Source organism: Oncorhynchus masou, unplaced genomic scaffold, assembly GCF_036934945.1.
Source record: "Oncorhynchus masou masou isolate Uvic2021 unplaced genomic scaffold, UVic_Omas_1.1 unplaced_scaffold_5089, whole genome shotgun sequence".
NCBI classification, from domain to species: domain Eukaryota; kingdom Metazoa; phylum Chordata; class Actinopteri; order Salmoniformes; family Salmonidae; genus Oncorhynchus; species Oncorhynchus masou.
In genome coordinates this window covers 1-22,953 of record NW_027011491.1, presented here as the reverse complement: position 1 = coordinate 22,953, position 22,953 = coordinate 1, and the positions used below count along the sequence as shown (strand labels likewise).

Here is a 22,953-nt window from a genome sequence, read left to right as displayed (position 1 = left end):
CGGGACACCCTAACCGAGGAGCTGTCCTCTACGGGACACCCTAACCGAGGAGCTGTCCTCTACAGGACACCCTACCTGAGGAGCTGTCCTCTATAGGACACCCTAACCGAGGAGCTGTCCTCTACAGGACACCCTACCTGAGGAGCTGTCCTCTATAGGACACTAACGAGAGCTATCCTCTGGGGCCCTACCTGAAAGACTGTCATCTATAGGACACCCTAGCAAGGAGCTGTCTCTGGGACCTGCCCCTACCTGAGAGCTGTCCTCTGGGTCTGAGAGGGGGCACCTCTCCCCTTTGGAGGCTCAGCTCGTAGGAATCAGCGTCTGTCCACAGGCATCCCTCTCTTGTTGGCCTGGAAGACATTGCCTCCATGCTCTCAGCAGCAGCTTCACAATCTGTACGAAGGGGATAGGACAGGTGAGCATATCTCTCAGGGGACAGGATGATGGTCATCTCTCAAGAGATGGGACGGGTGAACATATCTCAGGGGATGGGACAGGTAGGCCTCTCTCTTAAGGGGATGGGACAGGTAATCCTCTCTCTTGGGGATAGGACAGGTGATCATCTCTCATGGGGGATGGGACAGGTGATTATCTCTTCTCTCGGGATAGGACAGGTATCATCTGTCTGGGGATGGGACAGGTGATTATCTCTTCTCTCTCTGGGATAGGACAGGTGATCATCTCTCTCGGGGATAGACAGGTGATCATCTCTCTCGGGGATGGGACAGGTGATCATCTCTCTCGGGGATAGGACAGTAACCCTCTCTCTCTCCGGGATAGGTCAGGTGACCCTCTCTTGGGGGATAGGACAGGTGATTATCTCTCTCTCAGGGGATAGGACAGGTGATTATCTCTCTCGGGGATAGGGCAGGTGATTATCTCTCTCTCAGGGGATAGGACAGGTGACCCCTCTCGGGGATAGGACAGGTGACCTCTCTCTCGGGATAGGGACAGGCTCTCTCTCTCGGGGGATAGGACAGGTGACCTCTCTCGGGGGATAGACAGGTGACTCTCTCTGGGGGATAGGACAGGTGACTCTCTCTCGGGGATAGGGACAGGCGATCATCTCTCTCGGGGATAGGACAGTGGCTCTCTCGGGATGGGCCAGTGACCCTCTCTCTCTTGAGATAGGACAGGTGCTTATCTCTCTTGGGGGATAGGACAGGTGAATTATCTCTCTCTCTCGGGGGATGAGGACAGGTGATCCTCTCTCTCGGGGATAGGACAGGTGGCCCTCTCTCTCTTGGGGGATAGGACAGGTGATTATCTCTTCTCTCTCGGGGGATAGGACAGGTGCTAATCTCCTCTCTCGGGGGATAGGACAGGTGATTATCTCTCTCTCGGGGGATAGGACAGGTGATCATCTCTCTCTCGGGGGATAGGACAGGTGACTCTCTCGATCGGGGGATAGGACAGGTGATTATCTCTCTCTCTCGGGGGATAGGACAGGTGACTCTCTCTCTCGGGGGATAGGACAGGTGACTCTCTCTCGGGGGATAGGACAGGTGACTCTCTCTCTCGGGGGATAGGACAGGTGACTCTCTCGGGGGATAGGACAGGTGATTATCTCTCTTGGGGGATAGGACAGGTGACAGGACAGGTGACCCTCTCTCTCGGGGATAGGACAGGTGACTCTCTCTCGGGGGATAGGACAGGTGATCATCTCTCTAGGGGGATAGGACAGGTGATTATCTCTCTCTCTCTCGGGGGATAGGACAGGTGACCCTCTCTCTCTTGGGGGATAGGACAGGTGACCCTCTCTCTCTTGGGGGATAGGACAGGTGACCCTCTCTCTCTTGGGGGATAGGACAGGTGACCCTCTCTCTCTTGGGGGATAGGACAGGTGACCCTCTCTCTCTCGGGGGATAGGACAGGTGACCCTCTCTCTTGGGGGATAGGACAGGTGCTTATCTCTCTTGGGGGATAGGACAGGTGATTATGTCTTCTCTCTCGGGGGATAGGACAGGTGAACCTCTCTCTCGGGGGATAGGACATGTGACCCTCTCTCTCTCGGGGGATAGGACAGGTGTTTCTCTCTCTCTCTTGGGGGATAGGACAGGTGACTCTCTCTCGGGGGATAGGACAGGTGACCCTCTCTCTCTTGGGGGATAGGACAGGTGCTTATCTCTCTTGGGGGATAGGACAGGTGATTATCTCGCTCTCTCGGGGGATAGGACAGGTGTTTCTCTCTCTCTCGGGGGATAGGACAGGTGACCCTCTCTCTCGGGGGATAGGACAGGTGATCCTCTCTCTCTCTCGGGGGATAGGACAGGTGACCTTCTCTCTCTCTCGGGGGATAGGACAGGTGACCCTCTCTCTCTCTCGGGGGATAGGACAGGTGATCATCTCTCTCTTGGGGGATAGGACAGGTGATCAACTCTCTCTCGGGGGATAGGATAGGTGGTCTTCTCTCTCTCGGGGATAGGACAGGTGATCCCTCTCTCGGGGGGGATAGGACAGGTGATCCTCTCTCTCTCGGGGATAGGACAGGTGGATCCCTCTCTCGGGGGATAGGACAGGTTATTATCTCTGGGGGATAGGACAGGTTATTATCTCTCTGGGGGATAGGACAGGTTATTATCTCTCTGGGGGATAGGACAGGTGATTATCTCTCTCTCGGGGGATAGGACAGGTGATTATCTCTCTCTTGGGGGATAGGACAGGTGTTTATCTCTCTCTCGGGGGATAGGACAGGTGATTATATCTCTCTCTCGGGGATAGGACAGGTGACTCTCTCGATCGGGGGATAGGACAGGTGATTATATCTCTCTCTCTTGGGGGATAGGACAGGTGACCCTCTCTCTTGGGGGATAATCTCTCTCTCTCTCGGGGGATAGGACAGGTGACCCTCTCTCTCTCGGGGGATAGGACAGGTGTTTATCTATCTCTCGGGGGATAAGACAGGTGATTATCTCTCTCTCTCAGGGGATAGGACAGGTGATCCTCTCTCTCGGGGGATAGGACAGGTGATTCTCTCTCTCGGGGGATAGGACAGGTGATTATCTCTCTCTCTCGGGGGATAGGACAGGTGATTATCTCTCTCTCTCGGGGGATAGGACAGGTGATTATCTCTCTCTCTCGGGGGATAGGACAGGTGTTTCTCTCTCTCTCGGGGGATAGGACAGGTGAACCTCTCTCTCGGGGGATAGGACAGGTGACTTTCTCTCATTCTCGGGGGATAAGACAGGTGATCCTCCCTCTCTCTCGGGGGATAGGAGAGGTGTTTCTCTCTCTCTCGGGGGATAGGACAGGTGAACCTCTCTCTCGGGGGATAGGACAGGTGATTCTCTCTCTCGGGGGATAGGACAGGTGTTTCTCTCTCTCTCGGGGGATAGGACAGGTGAACCTCTCTCTCGGGGGATAGGACAGGTGACCCTCTCTCTCTCGGGGGATAGGAGAGGTGTTTCTCGCTCTCAAGGTCCAGTTTGTTCATCTTTGTGAATATTTATGTCAGTGTAAATTTAAAAAAAAAAGTACAAAAAAAAAATGTAAATCGTCTCTTATCTCCAAGAGCTCAAGGATCCCAGATAATTCCTGAATAAAGTCAATAAAAAGGGTAAGTAAGTTTCAATCTAAGCAGTACTCCCATGTTAAGAGAACCAGCGGCGGTACACTGGGAGGTCAGGTCAGGGAGGTCAGGCCAGGTCAGGGAGGCCAGGCCAGGGAGGTCAGGTCAGGCCGGGGAGGTCAGGCCAGGCCGGGGAGGTCAGGCCAGTGAGGTCAGGTCAGGTCGGTCAGGCCGGTCAGGCCAGGCCAGGGAGGTCAGGCCAGGCCAGGCCGGTCAGGCCAGGCCAGGGAGGTCAGGCCAGGCCAGGCCGGGGGAGGTCAGGCCAGGCCGGGGGAGGTCAGGCCAGCCGGGGAGGTCAGGCCAGGCCGGGGAGGTCAGGCCAGGCCGGGAGAGGTCAGGCCAGGCCGGGAGAGGTCAGGCCAGGCCGGGGAGGTCAGGCCAGGCCGGGGAGGTCAGGCCAGGCTGGGGGAGGTCAGGCCAGGCCGGGGAGGTCAGGCCAGGCCGTGGGGGTCAGGCCAGGCCGGGAGGTCAGGCCAGGTCAGGCCGGGAGCTCAGGTCAGGTCAGGCCGGGGAGCTCAGGCCAGGCCGGGGAGGTCAGGCCAGGCCGGGGAGGTCAGGCCAGGCCAGGAGGTCAGGCCAGGCCAGGGGTCAGGCCAGGCCAGGGAGGTCAGGCCAGGGAGGTCAGGCCAGGCCAGGCCAGGGAGGTCAGGTTAGGCCAGGCCAGGTTAGGAGGTCAGGCCAGGTCAGGCCGGGAGCTCAGGTCAGGTCAGGCCGGGGAGGTCAGGCCAGGTCAGGCCGGGGAGGTCAGGTCAGGGAGGTCAGGTCAGGCCAGGGAGGTCAGGCCAGGCCAGGGAGGTCAGGCCAGGCCAGGGAGGTCAGGACAGGTCAGGCCAGGGAGGTCAGGCCAGGGAGGTCAGGCCAGGGAGGTCAGGCCAGGTCAGGCCAGGGAGGTCAGGCCAGGCCTGGTCAGGGAGGTCAGGCCAGGGAGGTCAGGCCAGGCCAGGTCAAGGAGGTCAACCTACGTCTGTATGTCCACTACTGGAGGCATCGTGGAGCGGCGTGTCATCGTCCAGACCCTGGGTGTTGACTTCTGCGCCGGCCGCGATCAGAACCTTGGCCACGTCGTAGTAACCAAGGTTACATGCCTCGTGAAGAGGGGTCCAGCCTGATGGAAGAAAGAAATTGTCTTTCGAAGGGGAAACTGTAACAGTTCAGCGCCTAATGAGTTGCAGCCTTATGGGTCCACGGGGAGAGGAGTGAGAATGTGGGTTTAAGCATTATAGCAAGCCATTCTGGATAAGAGCACCTGGTAAATGACCCCCCCCCCCCCCCCTGCATATAGCCTCGTTATTGGTACGTCAATTTCTTGTGTTATTTTTTATATTTATTCATTTAAATCTTTTCTCAAATAATTTTTCTTGAAATGCACTGTTGGTTAAGGCTTGTAAGTAAGCATTCCACGGTAAGGTGAAATGTGTGTGTGTGGGTTTAGGTGTTATAAGCAAAGCCACTTTGGATAAAAGTGCCTGGTCAATGATTAAAATGTGTATGTACATATTTAAAAAGTTACTCTGATCTTTCTAGTTTACAACGATTGGTCAGGTGTTCCTTTACCTGCGAAGTCTTTGACGTTGACATCAGCCCCCAGGCTGATTATCTCCTTGACATGTTTGGCATCCTCGTATGGCGGCCATGTGTAGCGGCGTCTCGCCACGCTCGTTCCTCTTGTTCACCTTGTCCCTCGCTCTGGAGGCCGTGCTGCTGGGGACTTTCTTCTGCACCGGGGTGCCTGGGACGGGTGGCTAGGGGTCGAGGTCTGAGGGGGAGGGGGGGAGAGAAATAACTCAGAGGAAGTGTTTATTTTTTAAATCTGATAACAGGGAGGCCCGTTATCAACAAGGCCGTTGTACCGGGAGGTCCGTTATCAACAAGGCCGTTGTACCAGGGGAGGTCCGTTATCAACAAGGCCGCTGTACCGGGAGGTCCGTTATCAACAAGGCCGCTGTGTACCGGGAGGTCCGTTATCAACAAGGCCGCTGTACCGGGAGGTCCGTTATCAACAAGGCCGCTGTACCGGGAGGTCCGTTATCAACAAGGCCGCTGTACCGGGAGGTCCGTTATCAACAAGGCCGCTGTACCGGGAGGTCCGTTATCAACAAGGCCGCTGTACCGGGAGGTCCGTTATCAACAAGGCCGCTGTACCGGTAGGTCCGTTATCAACAAGGCCGCTGTACCCGGGAGGTCCGTTATCAACAAGGCCGTTGTACCGGGAGGTCCCGTTATCAACAAGGCCGTTGTACCGGGAGGTCCGTTATCAACAAGGCCGTTGTACCGGGAGGTCCGTTATCAACAAGGCCGTTGTACCGGGAGGTCGTTATCAACAAGGCCGCTGTACCGGGAGGTCCGTTATCAACAAGGCCGCTGTACCGGGAGGTCCGTTATCAACAAGGCCGCTGTACCGGGAGGTCCGTTATCAACAAGGCCGCTGTACCGGGAGGTCCGTTATCAACAAGGCCGCTGTACCGGGAGGTCCGTTATCAACAAGGCCGTTGTACCGGGAGGTCCGTTATCAACAAGGCCGTTGTACCGGGAGGTCCGTTATCAACAAGGCCGCTGTACCGGAAGTCCGTTATCAACAAGGCCGCTGTACCGGGAGGTCCGTTATCAACAAGGCCGTTGTACCGGAGGTCCGTTATCAACAAGGCCGCTGTACCGGGAGGTCCGTTATCAACAAGGCCGTTGTACCGGGAGGTCCGTTATCAACAAGGCCGTTGTACCGGGAGGTCCGTTATCAACAAGGCCGTTGTACCGGGAGGTCCGTTATCAACAAGGCCGTTGTTTGTCATTATGACTGAATCCTGATAAATATATTAACCATCCACATCTCTAAGAGGATATGAGAGGAAGAGGAGACAGGGCATGAATGTGTTCTGACTAACCTGGGTAAGAGAGAGAGAGAGAGGGAGGGGGGGTAGGAGGAGACAGGGGTAGGAGGAGACAGGGGATGAATGTGTTCTGACTAACCTGGGTAAGAGAGAGAGAGAGAGGGAGAGAGAGACAGGGGATAAATGTGTTCTGACTAACCTGGGTAAGAGAGAGAGAGAGAGAGGGAGAGAGAGACAGGGGATAAATGTGTTCTGACTAACCTGGGTAAGAGAGAGAGAGAGAGGGAGAGAGAGACAGGGGATAAATGTGTTCTGACTAACCTGGGTAAGAGAGAGAGAGAGAGAGGAGAGAGAGACAGGGGATGAATGTGTTCTGACTAACCTGGGTAAAGAGAGAGAGAGAGAGAGAGGGGGGTTAGGGAGGAGATAGGGGATGAATGTGTTCTGACTAACCTGGGTAAAGAGAGAGAGAGAGGGGGGTAGGAGGAGACAGGGATGAATGTGTTCTGACTAACCTGGGTAAGAGAGAGAGGGAGGGGGGTAGGAGGAGACAGGGGTAGGAGGAGACAGGGGATGAATGTGTTCTAACCTGGGTAAGAGAGAGAGAGGGGGGTAGGAGGAGACAGGGGATGAATGTGTTCTGACTAACCTGGGTAAAGAGAGAGAGGGGGGGGTAGGAGGGGAGACAGGGGATGAATGTGTTCTGACTAACCTGGGTAAGAGAGAGAGAAAGGGGGGGGGTAGGAGGAGACAGGGGATGAATGTGTTCTAACTAACCTGGGTAAAGAGAGAGAGGGGGGTAGGAGGAGACAGGGGTAGGAGGAGACAGGGGATGAATGTGTTCTGACTAACCTGGGTAGAGAGAGAGACAGGGATTAATGTGTTCTGACTAACCTGGGTAAGAGAGAGAGAGAGGGGGTAGGAGGAGACAGGGATGAATGTGTTCTGACTAACCTGGGTAAGAGAGAGAGAGAGAGAGAGAGGGGGGGTAGGAGGAGACAGGGGATGAATGTGTTCTAACCTGGGTAAGAGAGAGAGAGAGGGGGGGTAGGAGGAGACAGGGGATAAATGTGTTCTAACCTGGGTAAGAGAGAGAGAGAGGGGGGGGGGTAGGAGGAGACAGGGGATGAATGTGTTATAACCTGGGCTGTTGTCCCTGGCCGTCATCTGCATCAGGAGGGCCATCTGCTTGCGCTCCGACAGCGGGTAGCCAAACAGGAGATTAACCGGGGCCTTCTTACCCCCCCCAGACTCCTTCTTGACTTTCTTCTTATCCGGACCATCTTTATCTACAAACAAGAGGTAGGACAAGAGACAGGGTTAGACTTAGAAACCCCCCCCAAAAAAACCACACACCTCCAATTCTGCCAAATGAGCAGGGTGTGAATCCCAAAATGCATCTTATTCCCTATATAGCATAGTCTATGGACCCGAGTCAAAAAGAGCACACTATATAGGAGACAGAGTGCCATTTGGGATACATCCAAGATGATCAACAACAAGGGTAATGCAATTAGGGGATGAAGTGCCCCCCCCCCCCCCACCCCATCTTTTGCACCGTACCTCTCGACCACCCCCCCAAAAAAAAGTTAGCGAGCACAGCGTTCTTAAAGGGGGGCCAGCACAGTGTGTAAGGTTGGTATAACCAACGCGTCACTCATAACACCATCAAGCCAACATACAGACATGCGTGAGGTGAGCTGGCGAGCTCTAGAGAGCAGGCAGACAGTGTTTAGAGTGTAACATTGCAGGGTAGGAGTACAGGGATTAGACTAACATAACAGTGTAGGAAGACTGGGATTAGACTAACATATCAGCCCTGGGAGACTGGGATTAGACTAACAGGGTAGGAAAACGGGATTAGACTAACATAACAAGGTAGGAAGACGGGATTAGACTAACATAACAAGGTAGGAAGACTGGGATTAGACTAACAGGGTAGGAAGACGGGGATTAGACTAACAGGGTAGTAAAACGGGGATTAGACTAACAGGGTAGTAAAACGGGGATTAGACTAACAGGGTAGGAAGACGGGGATTAGACTAACAGGGCTGAAAGACTGGGATTAGACTAACCTAACAAGGTAGGAAGATGGGATTAGACTAACAGGGTAGGAAGACGGGGATTAGACTAACAGGGTAGGAAGACGGGGATTAGACTAACAGGGTAGTAAAACGGGGATTAGACTAACAGGGTAGTAAAACGGGGATTAGACTAACAGGGTAGTAAAACGGGGATTAGACTAACAGGGCTGAAAGACTGGGATTAGACTAACCTAACAAGGTAGGAAGATGGGATTAGACTAACAGGGTAGTAAAACGGGGATTAGACTAACAGGGTAGTAAAACGGGGAGTAGACTAACAGGGTAGTAAAACGGGGAGTAGACTAACAGGGTAGTAAAACGGGGAGTAGACTAACAGGGCTGAAAGACTGGGGGATTAGACTAACCTAACAAGGTAGGAAGATGGGATTAGACTAACAGGGTAGTAAAACGGGGATTAGACTAACAGGGTAGTAAAACGGGGAGTAGACTAACAGGGTAGTAAAACGGGGAGTAGACTAACAGGGTAGTAAAACGGGGATTAGACTAACAGGGTAGTAAAACGGGGAGTAGACTAACAGGGTAGTAAAACGGGGATTAGACTAACAGGGTAGGAAGATGGGGATTAGACTACCATAACAGGGCTGAAAGACGGGGATTAGACTAACCTAACAGGGCTGGAAGACTGGAATTAGACTAACATAACAGTGTAGGAAGACTGGAATTAGACTAACCTAACAGGGTAGGAAGACTTGGGACAAACATAACAGGATATGAAGACTGGGATTAGACTAACCAAACAGGGTAGGAAGACTGGGATTAGACTAACATAACAAGGTAGGAAGACTGGGATTAGACTAACATAACAAGGTAGGAAGACTGGGATTAGACTAACATAACAGTGTAGGAAGACCGCATAGTAGCATGCAAGGGTAACTATAAGGCCACTGCACGTGTGTGTGTTTACAGCATGGCAGAGGGTGTTGGGTACAAGACATGGAGTTGCTGCAGTTACTACAAGACACCTACACACCTACACACAACACATGTATGTATATATGTGCATGTGTGTGTGTGTGTTAACTTCATAGCAGCATAGCGTAGACTCGAGGACCCAGGCTGCAGTGACAGTTACCTGCTAAACACATCCTGCAGGGAGTCACTAACCTCCCTCAGACTCTCCCCAGGACTCAGTGGACTGGCCTGGGTCTGACTCATCTACTGGGCAAAGCAGAGACACGGGGCAGGGGGGTAAGAGGAAGGGAGGGAGGGAAGTGAGGGAAGAGGAATGGAGGAAAGAGGAAGGGAGAGAGGGAAGAGAAGGGGAGATGAGGAGGAGGGAGGGAGAGGAGAGAGAGCAGGGGGAAAGCAACGCATTAATGCACGCCGCTCTCTCACACACACACACACACACACACACGCTCATTCACACATCTCAAAACATATGAGTCATTATAGAAGACTGAAGGTCCAGGGTGGAGTGGGATGTTGCTTTCCTTCACTACCCAAAAGCACACAACTAGCTCCTCCGTTGTAGGCTGTTCAATTCAGACGCTCACGTCAAGATGTGACCTAGAAACTCCGACCAACTGGCAGGTGTCTTCACTGACATTTTCAATTTCTCCCCGATTGAGTCTGTCATACCAACATGTTTCAAGCAGACCACCCTGTGTCCAAGAACAATAAGGTAACCTGCCTAAATGACTACAGACCCGTAGAACTCACATCCGTAGACATGAAGTGCTTTGAAAGGCTGGTCATGGCCCACCTCAAGGCTCACCTCAATACCATTATCCCAGAAACCCTAGACCCACTCCAATTTGCATACCGCCCCAACAGATCCACAGATGATGCAATCTCTATTGCACTCCACACTGCCCTTTCTCACCTGTACAAAAGGAACACCTACGTGAGAATGCTATTCATTGACTACAGCTCAGCGTTCAACAGCATAGTCCCCTCCAAACTAGGGAACGTGGGACTGAATCCCTCCCTCTGCAACTGGATCCTGGACTTCCTGACGGGCCGCCCCCAGGTGGTGAGGGTAGGTAGCAACACATCTGCCACGCTGATCCTCAACATGGGGGCTCCTCAGGGGTGCGTGCTCAGCCTCCTCACCCTGTTCACTCATGACTGCATGGCACAACTCCAACACCATCATTAAGTTTGCCGACGACACAACATGATCACCAACAACAACGAGACAGCCTATAGGGAGGTGGTCAGAGACCTGGCCGTGTGGTGCCAGGACAACAACCTCTCTCTCAACGTGATCAAGACAGATCAAGAGATGATTGTGGACTACAGGAAAAGAAGGACTCAGCACGCCCCCATTCTCATCAACGGGGCTGTAGTGGAGCAGGTTGAGAGCTTCAAGTTCCTTGGTGTCCACATCACCAACAAACTATCATGGTCCAAACACACCAAGACAGTCGTGAAGAGGGCACAGCAGAGCCTATTCCCCCTCAGGAGCTGAAAAGATTTGGCATGGGTCCTGAGATCCTCAAAAGGTTCTACAGCACCATCGAGAGCATCCTGACCAGTTGCCTGGTATGGCAACTGCTCGGCCTCCGACCGCAAGGCACGACAGAGGAGAGTGCGAATGGCCCAGTACATCACTGGGGCCAAGCTTTCTGCCATCCAGGACCTCTCAGTGTCAGAGGGAGGCGATAAAAATTGTCAAAGACTCCAGCCACCCTAGTCAGACTGCTGAACAGCTAATCAAATGGCTACCCAGACTATTTGCATTGCCCCCACCCCCCACCTCCACATTTTACACCGCTGCTACTCTCTCCCCCGTTGTTATCATCTATACATAGTGACATTAATAACTCTACCTACATGTTCATATTACCTCCATTACCTCGACTAACCGGTGCCCCCGCACATTGACTCTGTACCGTAACACCCTGTATATAGCCTCCACATTGACTCTGTACCGGTACCCCCTGTATATAGCCTCCACATTGACTCTGTACTGGTACCCCCTGTATATAGCCTCCACATTGACTCTATTACCCGGTACCCCCTGTATATAGCCTCCACATTGACTCTGTACTGGTACCCCATGTATATAGCCTCCACATTGACTCTGTACCGGTACCCCCTGTATATAGCCTCCACATTGACTCTGTACCGTAACACCCTGTATATAGCCTCCACATTGACTCTGTACTGGTACCCCCTGTATATAGCCTCCACATTGACTCTGTACAGTAACACCCTGTATATAGCCTCCACATTGACTCTGTACTGGTACCCCCTGTATATAGCCTCCACATTGACTCTGTACCGGTACCCCCTGTATATAGCCTCCACATTGACTCTGTACCGTAACACCCTGTATATAGCCTCCACATTGACTCTGTACCGTAACACCCTGTATATAGCCTCCACATTGACTCTGTACTGGTACCCCATGTATATAGCCTCCACATTGACTCTGTACCGGTACCCCCTGTATATAGCCTCCACGTTGACTCTGTACTGGTACCCCATGTATATAGCCTCCACATTGACTCTGTACCGGTACCCCCTGTTTATAGCCTCCACATTGACTCTGTACCGGTACCCCCTGTATATAGCCTCCACATTGACTCTGTACCGGTACCCCTGTATATAGTCTCCACATTGACTCTGTACCGGTACCCCCTGCATATAGCCTCCACATTGACTCTGTACCATAATACCCTGTATATAGCCTCCACATTGACTCTGTACCGTAACACCCTGTATATAGCCTCCACATTGACTCTGTACCGGTACCCCCTGTATATAGTCTCCACATTGACTCTGTACCGGTACCCCCTGCATATAGCCTCCACATTGACTCTGTACCGTAATACCCTGTATATAGCCTCCACATTGACTCTGTACCGTAACACCCTGTATATAGCCTCCACATTGTGTCCTGTGTGGCTCAGTCGGTAGAGCATGGCGCTTGCAACGCCAAGCGTCGTGGGTTCGTTTCCCACTGGGACCACCCATATGTAAAAGTAGTGGCCCCAGCCGACTTGTAAGTCGCTTTGGACAAAAGCGTCTGCTAAATGGGATATATTATATATATATACATTGACTCTGTACCGTAACACCCTGTATATAGCCTCCACATTGACTCTGTACCGTAATACCCTGTATATAGCCTCCACATTGAATCTGTACCGTAATACCCTGTATATAGCCTCCACATTGACTCTGTACCGTAATACCCTGCATATAGCCTCCACATTGACTCTGTACCGTAATACCCTGTATATAGCCTCCACATTGACTCTGTACCGGTACCCCCTGTATATAGCCTCCACATTGACTCTGTACCGTAACACCCTGTATATAGCCTCCACATTGACTCTGTACCGTAACACCCTGTATATAGCCTCCACATTGACTCTGTACCGGTACCCCAGGTATATAGTCTCCACATTGACTCTGTACCGGTACCCCCTGTATATAGCCTCCACATTGACTCTGTACTGGTACCCCATGTATATAGCCTCCACATTGACTCTGTACCGGTACCCCCTGTATATAGCCTCCACATTGACTCTGTACCGTAACACCCTGTATATAGCCTCCACATTGACTCTGTACCGGTACCCCCTGTATATAGCCTCCACATTGACTCTGTACCGGTACCCCAGGTATATAGTCTCCACATTGACTCTGTACCGGTACCCCCAGTATATAGCCTCCACATTGACTCTGTACCGGTACCCCAGGTATATAGTCTCCACATTGACTCTGTACCGGTACCCCCTGTATATAGCCTCCACATTGACTCTGTACCATAATACCCTGTATATAGCCTCCACATTGACTCTGTACCGGTACCCCCTGCATATAGCCTCCACATTGACTCTGTACCGTAATACCCTGTATATAGCCTCCACATTGAATCTGTACTGGTACCCCCTGTATATAGCCTCCACATTGACTCTGTACCGTAATACCCTGTATATAGCCTCCACATTGACTCTGTACCGGTACCCCCTGCATATAGCCTCCACATTGACTCTGTACCGTAAGACCCTGTATATAGCCTCCACATTGACTCTGTACCGGTACCCCCTGTATATAGCCTCCACATTGACTCTGTACTGGTACCCCCTGTATATAGCCTCCACATTGACTCTGTACTGGTACCCCCTGTATATAGCCTCCACATTGACTCTGTACTGGTACCCCCTGTATATAGCCTTGCTATTCTAATTTTACTGCCACTCTTGAATAACTTGTTTATTTTATTTATTTTTCGTTATCTTTTTTTTTTTTTTTTTACTGCATTTTTGGTTAAGTGCTTTAAAATAAGCAATTCACGGTTGTATTTGGCGCCTGTGACAAATAATATTTGATTTGAAACCAAGCCATGAGTTCGAAGGAATTGTCCGTAGAGCTCAGAGACAGGAGGCACAGATCTGGGGAAGGGTACCAAAACATTTACGCAGCATTAAAAGGTCCCCAAGAACACAGCGGCCTCCATCATTCTTAAATGGAAAAAGTTCGCCCGCCCGGCCAAACAGGGGAGAAGGGCCTTGGTCAGGAAGGTGACCAAAAACTTGATGGTCACTCTGACAGAGATCCAGAGTTCCTCTGTGGAGATGGGAGAACCTTCCAGAAGGACAACCATCTCTGCAGCACTTCACCAATCAGGCCTTTATGGTAGAGTGGCCAGACAGAAGCCACTCCTCAGTAAAAGGCACATGACATCCCGCTTGGAGTTTGCCAAAATGCACCTAAAGGACTCTCAGATCATGAGAAACAAGAGTCTCTGGTCTGATGAAACCAAGATGCATTGTGCTGTATTGGGTGTCGATTTGATGAGGGGGGAAAAAAATTATGTAATACATTTTAGAATAAGGCTGTAACGTAACAAAATGTGGATAAAGTCATCACGTCAGCTTGAACCAGAAGCCAGGATTTGACTTGACTTACGATTTAACAAAATACTTTTCCTTTAACACAATTAGGAATTGTTACAGTGCAACTCAAACTTCTACTCAAGAGTTTTTTTTTTTAATGCATTGTAGACTCAAATACATTTCATCTGAGCTAAAATGGGGAGGAGAGTACGACCAGGGACAGGGCCAGAGTCAGAGACAGGGCTTACTCCATGGGATTATGGGAAAACATTCAGTATAAAATGTATTCAGAGCTAAAAACGTGCAGGGGACGGCGTAACGGTTCACCGAGTGTGTGGGCCTAAATTTGTCCTGTTTAGGCCACCTTACCCAGGGCCCTCCTTCATTCACAGTAATTACAGATTCAACCTCCAGTTTCAACCTGTTTCAGATCCAGGAATCTGACTGAAAATGACTGTTTATAGACTTCAAAGAATAGCAGCACTGTGTGTGTGTTGTTGGCAAAGTTGCAATAAGGGGTTTCAATATCCAAACCATGGGTTGGTTGGATACAGGGGACTGTATGTGTATGTGTGTGTGTGTGTGTCTGTGTCTGTGTCTGTGTCTGTGTCTGTGTCTGTGTGTGTGTGTGTGTGTGTGTGTGTGTGTGTGGTTACAGGGAAGCTCAACACAGAAAGTATAAGACCATTACATCAGATAAAGGCTTAATTATACCAGCAATGAGCAGTGCTCCTATTGCCTCAGTCCAACGCTCTGGCTCTTCCAGATTTGAGTAGAAGGAAAACAAGCTGAATATCTTGGTGTTGTAGAAGAACAAGGCAACCCCGCGTCAGATTCTGACTGCAGAATCTAAATAAATAAAAGAAAATAACGTTCATATTTTAGTCATTCAGCCGACACTCTAGTCAACCAACGACCTTACAAACTACAAACTTTCAGATCGTGTTGTTTACTTAACGTTACTGTGAACAATGTACCATGTATCATACCAGACCAGTGCAGCTGTTGTTTACTTAACAGTACTGTGAACATACAGTTGAAGTCGGGAAGTTTACATACACCTTAAACCAAATACATTTAAACTTTGTTTTTCACAATTCCTGACATTTAATCCTAGTAAAAAAAATCCCCCCGTTTTAGGTCAGTTAGAATCACCACTTTATTTTAAGAATGTGAAATGTCAGAATAATAGTAGAGAGAATGATTTATTTCAGCTTTTATTCCTTTCATCACATTCCCAGTGGGTCAGAAGTTTACATACTCAATTAGTGTTTGGTAGCATTGCCTTTAAATTGTTTAACTTGGGTCAAACTTTTCGGGTAGCCTTCCCTAAGCTTCCCACAATAAGTTTGGTGAATTCTGGCCCATTCCTCCTGACAGAGCTGGTGGAACTGAGCCAGGTTTGTTGGTCTCTTATACTAGGTATACACTCTTATACTAGATATACACTCGATATATGCTAGATATACACTCGATATATGCTCGATTTATACTCTAATACTAGATATATAATCTTATACTAGATATATAATAGATATATACTCTTATACTAGATATAGACTCATACTAGATATATACTAGATATATATTACATTTAAGTCATTTAGCAGACGCTCTTATCCAGAGCGACTTACAAATTGGTGAATTCACCTTCTGACATCCAGTGGAACAGCCACTTTACAATAGTGCATCTAAATCATTTAAGGGGGGGGGGGGTGAGAAGGATTACTTATCCTATCCTAGGTATTCCTTGAAGGTATTCCTATACTCTTATACTAGATATACACTCATACTAGATATATACTCTTATACTAGATATATACCATTATTTATGAAGGTACAGCACATGATTGATTGTATTATAGTATCATGCATCTGCATGGATGCTCACATGGGCTTTAAAAAAGACACTATTTGTTGTATTCAAGTCAAATACAAAAGTACATTATAAATTGTTTGTTTGTTAAATATACCCCATCACTCTCTCTCTCTCACACACACACACACACACGTGTGAAATAGCCATGTGAGACGTGGGATGTTGGTACCTGTGTCTGATTCTCTCTCCTTGTTGCGAGGGGGGCTCACGGTGAAGGACAGTTTGCGTTTCATGATAGACTTGGGTGGCTTCCCTTCCTTTCCCCCCAGAAACTCACTGCGGTCAAGCTTCGGAGTCTTGGTGAAGAGGGAAATCTTATCTTTACTCTGGGGGGGGGAGAATTGAAACAGGGGTTACATTACAGAATTCAGTGTTTTTTCCCCCCCCCACGTAGAAAAATTAAATAAATAAAAAATAATAAAAAACCCGCTGAATAAATATCTAACTGCATTTCGTAAACGGAGATCTAAAGTGTTAGATCTGTTCTTCTTGTAAATTTCTGCTCGGCTTCAGACAAAATGTTGTGCTTCAGTTACACATCTCCCACTGGGATGAGAAATCTTTGCTATCGTCTTCAGGACACGGCAGCACTCTTCCTCTCCGATGGCAGAGAGCAAAGAGGCAACGGTTGCTTTTCTCCCGTAGATATAGATTAACGGCAAGCAAAACGAGAACCATAAGAAATCTGATGGCCATGCAACGTTCATGCAGAAAAATGACTTGCGCTTTTCATTGTAAGCTAATTTACTTTACTCGGGGCGGCAGTGGCCTAGTGGTTTAGAGGCGTTGGACCAGTCACCGGAAGGTTGCAAGATCGAATCCTCCGAGCTGACAAGGTAAAAAACAAATCTGTTGTTCTGCCCCTGAACAGGCAGTTAACCCACTGTTCCTCGTCCCGTCAATGAAAATAAGAATTTGTTCTTGACTGACTTGCCTGGTTAAATATAGATTAAATAAAAAGTAAACTTGTGTGGCTGCTAGCCAAATAGCGTTGCACTTCTGTTTCAATCTGATGAAAACTAAGATATTTCTGCCGAATGTTTTTGCATTAAATTTGTGATGAAAAACTAGTTGCCCGTCCATATAATAGACATTAAAGTAAACAAAAAAAACTAATGATTTTAAAACTTGTGTGAAATTGTTTTAAAGCATAGCTTATTGATGATGTTTGTTTGAAAAAAAACTGATTTCTGCAGTACAATTGAATTTCAGTGGCTTAGTTAAAGAGTTGTCCCGTTGTCGTCAGGAGTCTGCGGGTGCATTTATTCTTTATTATTATTTATTTATTTATCTAGATGAGTTCCACTGATATCTTCATATCAGAGGATGTGAGCAGAGTTGAAGGGTCGGAAATCTCGCTTATCGCTCAGGGATAAATAAAAACCGCCGTTTTCTAAATGAGCTCCATTCATAAAAAAACGTAAATAAAATATTTATTTTTTGAATCACCATTTAACCAACACCAATCTATTTACGTGACAACCTGGACCTACCATTTGGTTTTGAAATATTGAAACCAAACCGTAAGATTTGAGTGTATTTTAATTAACATGCCTGCAGCTGAGAAACCCCTCTCTCCGTGCTTGCAGAGCCACTGGGAATTTCACGGTAAGGTTGTATTCCTGTTATATTCGGCGCATATGTAATATACAATTGGATTTGGACACTAAACACCCTGCAGGCCACTCTTGCCAGTCTGGGCAGGGACGTAGTTTATTTTTCTCAGGAAGCCTGAAAAAGGTTTTTAGGAAGAATAACCCTATCAAAAACGGAAACCTCCTTGAAAATGTTAATATATAAAAAAAGGTCAAAATCAATTATAGCCCGTGTGTCCTTATGGGGATGTGATACTACACTATTTCTGATCGTCTTAACTCAACATGACTTTGAGAAGCTCCACAGTGATGGTTTCTTCGCCTCAAACAGCAAAGTAAACTAAGAGTCTGTTTTTAAATCCATTGAGAATGACAATAGAACCTCAACGTGGCCTATTAGGAAAATCTTTCCAGCTATCTCTCCCTTTCCATAACCACTCAGCATGGAAGAGGGGAAAATGTCATGCTCTGATCCAGGATGAAAAATAGACCTACCTGATTACAAAGTATCCCTTGGCGCAAATATCCTACAGCTGCGGCTGGAAAATGAGGGCCCAGAATATTTTATACAATATTGCAAGTTTGCTAGCGTGAGTTTTGGGGCAGACCAAGTTGATACAATGTTTCATGTTCGTTGCAGACAGGCCACGTGTAGCCAATATGACTTAAAGTGTATTTATTTTTACAATACGGATATTTTCTACCTGCACGCTGCAATGTTTTAATTTGTTAAGTTTCATAGGGCCTATTTTCACATATTGCCAATGGAAGTTATCTTTAGGCTTTGTATCATCATTATTATTTAGATATAATGTTGATTGACCACATGACATTGATTTTGAGATATGAAGAGATATGAAGACTTATAAACGAAATGAAACGCTTCCACGAAAACGGGCATATGAAAATTACAGCTAAGATAACTGTGCACTTCAAATGGAAAAAAAGGGTCGACGCCCACCGCCGGTGTAGCCCACCGCCGGTGTAGCCCACCGCCCGTGTAGCCCACCGCCCGTGTAGCCCACCGCCCGTGTAGCCCACCGCCCGTGTAGCCCACCGCCCGTGTAGCCCACCGCCCGTGTAGCCCACCGCCCGTGTAGCCCACCGCCCGTGTAGCCCACCGCCCGTGTAGCCCACCGCCCGTGTAGCCCACCGCCCGTGTAGCCCACCGCCCGTGTAGCCCACCGCCCGTGTAGCCCATTGCAGGTGTAGCCCACCGCCCGTGTAGCCCATTGCAGGTGTAGCCCACCGCCCGTGTAGCCCACCGCCCGTGTAGCCCACTGCCCGTGTAGCCCACCGCCCGTGTAGCCCACCGCCCGTGTAGCCCACCGCCCGTGTAGCCCACCGCCCGTGTAGCCCACCGCCCGTGTAGCCCACCGCCCGTGTAGCCCACCGCCCGTGTAGCCCACCGCCCGTGTAGCCCACCGCCCGTGTAGCCCACCGCCCGTGTAGCCCACCGCCCGTGTAGCCCATTGCAGGTGTAGCCCACTGCCCGTGTAGCCTATTGCAGGTGTAGCCCACTGCCCGTGTAGCCTATTGCAGGTGTAGCCCACTGCCCGTGTAGCCCACTGCCCGTGTAGCCCACTGCCCGTGTAGCCCACTGCCCGTGTAGCCCACTGCCCGTGTAGCCCACTGCCCGTGTAGCCCACTGCCCGTGTAGCCCACTGCCCGTGTAGCCCACTGCCCGTGTAGCCCACTGCCCGTGTAGCCTACTGCCCGTGTAGCCCACTGCCCGTGTAGCCAACTGCCCGTGTAGCCCACCGCCCGTGAAGCCCACAGCCCGTGTAGCCCACCGCCCGTGTAGCCCACCGCCCGTGTAGCCCACCGCCCGTGTAGCCCACCGCCCGTGTAGCCCACCGCCCGTGTAGCCCACCGCCCGTGTAGCCCACCGCCCGTGTAGCCCACCGCCCGTGTAGCCCACTGCCCGTGTAGCCCACTGCCCGTGTAGCCCACTGCCCGTGTAGCCTATTGCAGGTGTAGCCCACTGCCCGTGTAGCCTATTGCAGGTGTAGCCTATTGCAGGTGTAGCCTATTGCTGGCAAGTTCAGGAGCAAAGTGGTAGAATCATATTGTCTTCTCGTTAGGCTATATTGATCTCTGGCTCCATCTTTAATAATTTGTGTGTCTTCATCTGTAATACCAGTGCTTAAAGCATCAGACAAGCTCAGTAGCCAACATATAGTTGATTTATTAACACATAGGGTGTGTGGCTATATATGGAAGTTTTGTTATTTTTTAGATTGGTCTAAAGAACAGACGACTCTTGGTCTGCCATTTTTGTTTTGTTTTGTTGTCATAGACCGATCACATGCTCTGCTTAACATCTTGTAGATCTGACCATGGACTACTTGCTAACCCAGAATCTTCATACCATATATTGTTCCCAGGGGCTAGAAAAGAGATCAAGAGAAGCGAGGGGTTGTTTCTCGACCAGATCGTGCCGGGCGGGTGTCGAATATATGCTGTGTGTATAAACGTACCTTCGTCCCAGTCGGTTTGTCCACCATGGATCCATCTCTGTCGGCCCCGGGTTTCGCCATGGTGCAGTGTTGCTGGTGGTGCGGATGGACTCCCTCCCCTCCCACCCACCGTGTGACTAGCTACGACAGCTACGGCCCAGCACGCTCATCGTGCTCCTACAACAGAAGACATGTTATGAAGAGAACATTAACACTACATGTTATGTTAGCCGCGTGACTAGCTACGGGATAATCATGCTCCTATAATGCACAGGAAGAGAACATCGACAATTCTCAAATGATCTCAATTAGCCTATCAGAAGCTTCTAAAGTCATGACATCATTTTCTGGAATTTTCCAAGCTGTTTAAAGGCACAGTCAACTTAGTGTATGTAAACTTCTGACCCACTGGAAATGTGATACAGTGAATTATAAGTGAAATAATCTGTCTGTAAACAATTGTTGGAAAAATGACTTGTGTCATGCACAAAGTAGATGTCCTAACCGACTTGCCAAAACTATAGTTTGTTAACAAGAAATTTGTGGAGTGGTTGGAAAAACGAGTTTTAATGACTCCAACATAAGTATGTAAACTTCCAACTTCATCTGTATATAGTGTTTGTCATGTTAGTTGTGCGATGAGCTATGACAGCTATGGCTCAGCGCATTCATTATGCTCCTACAACAACACAGGAGGCCATGGTGAGGAATTTCAAGTCATTCACTTAAGGCATATCACCCCCCCATACCAATATGATGACGCTTAAACTTAAGAGCCTACAATTGAGCCAAACACGTCGCCTCCTAAATGAGACATTTCAATTGTATTTTATTCAATCTTCCTGGGGTCCGGCAATTGCAAACCATGAAAAATAACTGCGAGGAGATCAGAGATTAATGTATTCTGTAAAAGTGGTTTAAAAAAAAAAAACCCAGAAAGCTCATTGGCTGATACCACTTTGTATGCATCGCTACACGTGGAAATTTCCACAACTGTTGAAAGTAGCATGACTGTGACATGTAGAGAAATACAGTGCAACATCTATGGGGGAGGGGGGAAACGGTGTGATTCATTAGGTTAGGGGCTCTCTCACTCTCACAGGGAAATCTCCCTCACCCACCCACCCACCCACGTCTATGGTCATGTGTTGTCCTATGGATCATACATTGACTGACTTTCGGTTTCAGCTTCAAAACAGCTGAAAAAAAAAATACTACATTTTTGGTGAAAAATATATATATATTTCACAGCGGTTCAGATGGTACAATGACGAGCTACACTATACTTGCTTGTTTTGTCTTATAAACTGAAACAATTAGAATTATAGCGTCTTTAAATTTAAAACTTCAAATGGGATAGGAACGTCCCAAAGATACCGGATAAAGCCCTTTAAAAAATGTTTTAAACATATTTTTATTTTTTACATCAGCTGATGTCACAAAGTGCTGTACAGAAACCCAGCCTAAAACCCAAAACATCAAGCAACGCAGATGTAGAAGCACGGTGGCTAGAAACTCCCTAGAAAGGCAGGAACCTAGGAAGAAACCTAGAGAGGAACCAGTCGTGTTACAGACAAATAGAAAAAAAAACTAAGAGCAGGAGTGTATTTGTGGTGTTGCACAGACCAGACCATGTGGTACTGCACGTGTTGCTGAGGTCTTACAAGACAGATGAGTGTGTGGGTGAGGGCTACGTTACAGAGTGTGTGGGTGAGGGCTACGTTACAGAGTGTGTGGGTGAGGGCTACGTTACAGAGTGTGTGGGTGAGGGCTACGTTACAGAGTGTGGGTGAGGGCTACGTTACAGAGTGTGTGGGTGAGGGCTACGTTACAGAGTGTGTGGGTGAGGGCTACGTTACAGAGTGTGTGGGTGAGGGCTACGTTACAGAGTGTGTGGGTGAGGGCTACGTTACAGAGTGTGTGGGTGAGGGCTATGGATCCCAGGCTTTTGTATTATGGATTCCAGGCTTCTATATTATGGATCCCAGGCTTCTGTATTATGGATCCCAGGCTTCTGTATTATGGATCCCACGCTTCTATATTATGGATCCCAGGCTTCTATATTATGGATCCCAGGCTTCTATATTATGGATCCCAGGCTTCTATATTATGGATCCCAGGCTTCTATATTATGGATCCCAGGCTTCTATATTATGGATCCCAGACTTCTATATTATGGATCCCAGGCTTCTATATTATGGATCCCAGGCTTCTATATTATGGATCCCAGGCTTTGTATTATGGCTGTACTGTTTATTATGGATCCCCAATAGCTGCAGCTACTCCTCCAGGGGTAAAGGCAGACATATACAATGTTAAAATCATTTTAAAACACACCAGATTTTACAACACATGAAGTCTCTCAGGCCACTACTATACAAAACAGAATCCATTGTACGTGTGTGTTTATTGTGTATGTTAACGTGTGTGTGTGTCTCTTCACAGTCCGCACTGTTCCATAAGGGGTATTTTCATCCGCTTAATATTATCTGATTCCACTGCTTGTATTAGTTACTTGATGTGGAATAGAGTTCCATGTAGTCATGGCTCTATGTAGTACTGTGGAATAGAGTTCCATGTAGTCATGGCTCTATGTAGTACTGTGGAATAGAGTTCCATGTAGTCATGGCTCTATGTAGTACTGTGGAATAGAGTTCCATGTAGTCATGGCTCTATGTAGTACTGTGGAATAGAGTTCCATGTAGTCATGGCTCTATGTAGTAC

At 48.9% G+C, this 22,953-nt stretch overlaps 1 pseudogene; it reads right to left on the bottom strand.

The window, feature by feature from the left end:
• Nucleotides 1–252: 252 nt before the first annotated feature.
• LOC135535748 (ankyrin repeat domain-containing protein 12-like) lies at nucleotides 253–20,460 on the bottom strand (annotated as a pseudogene).
• Nucleotides 20,461–22,953: the final 2,493 nt, after the last annotated feature.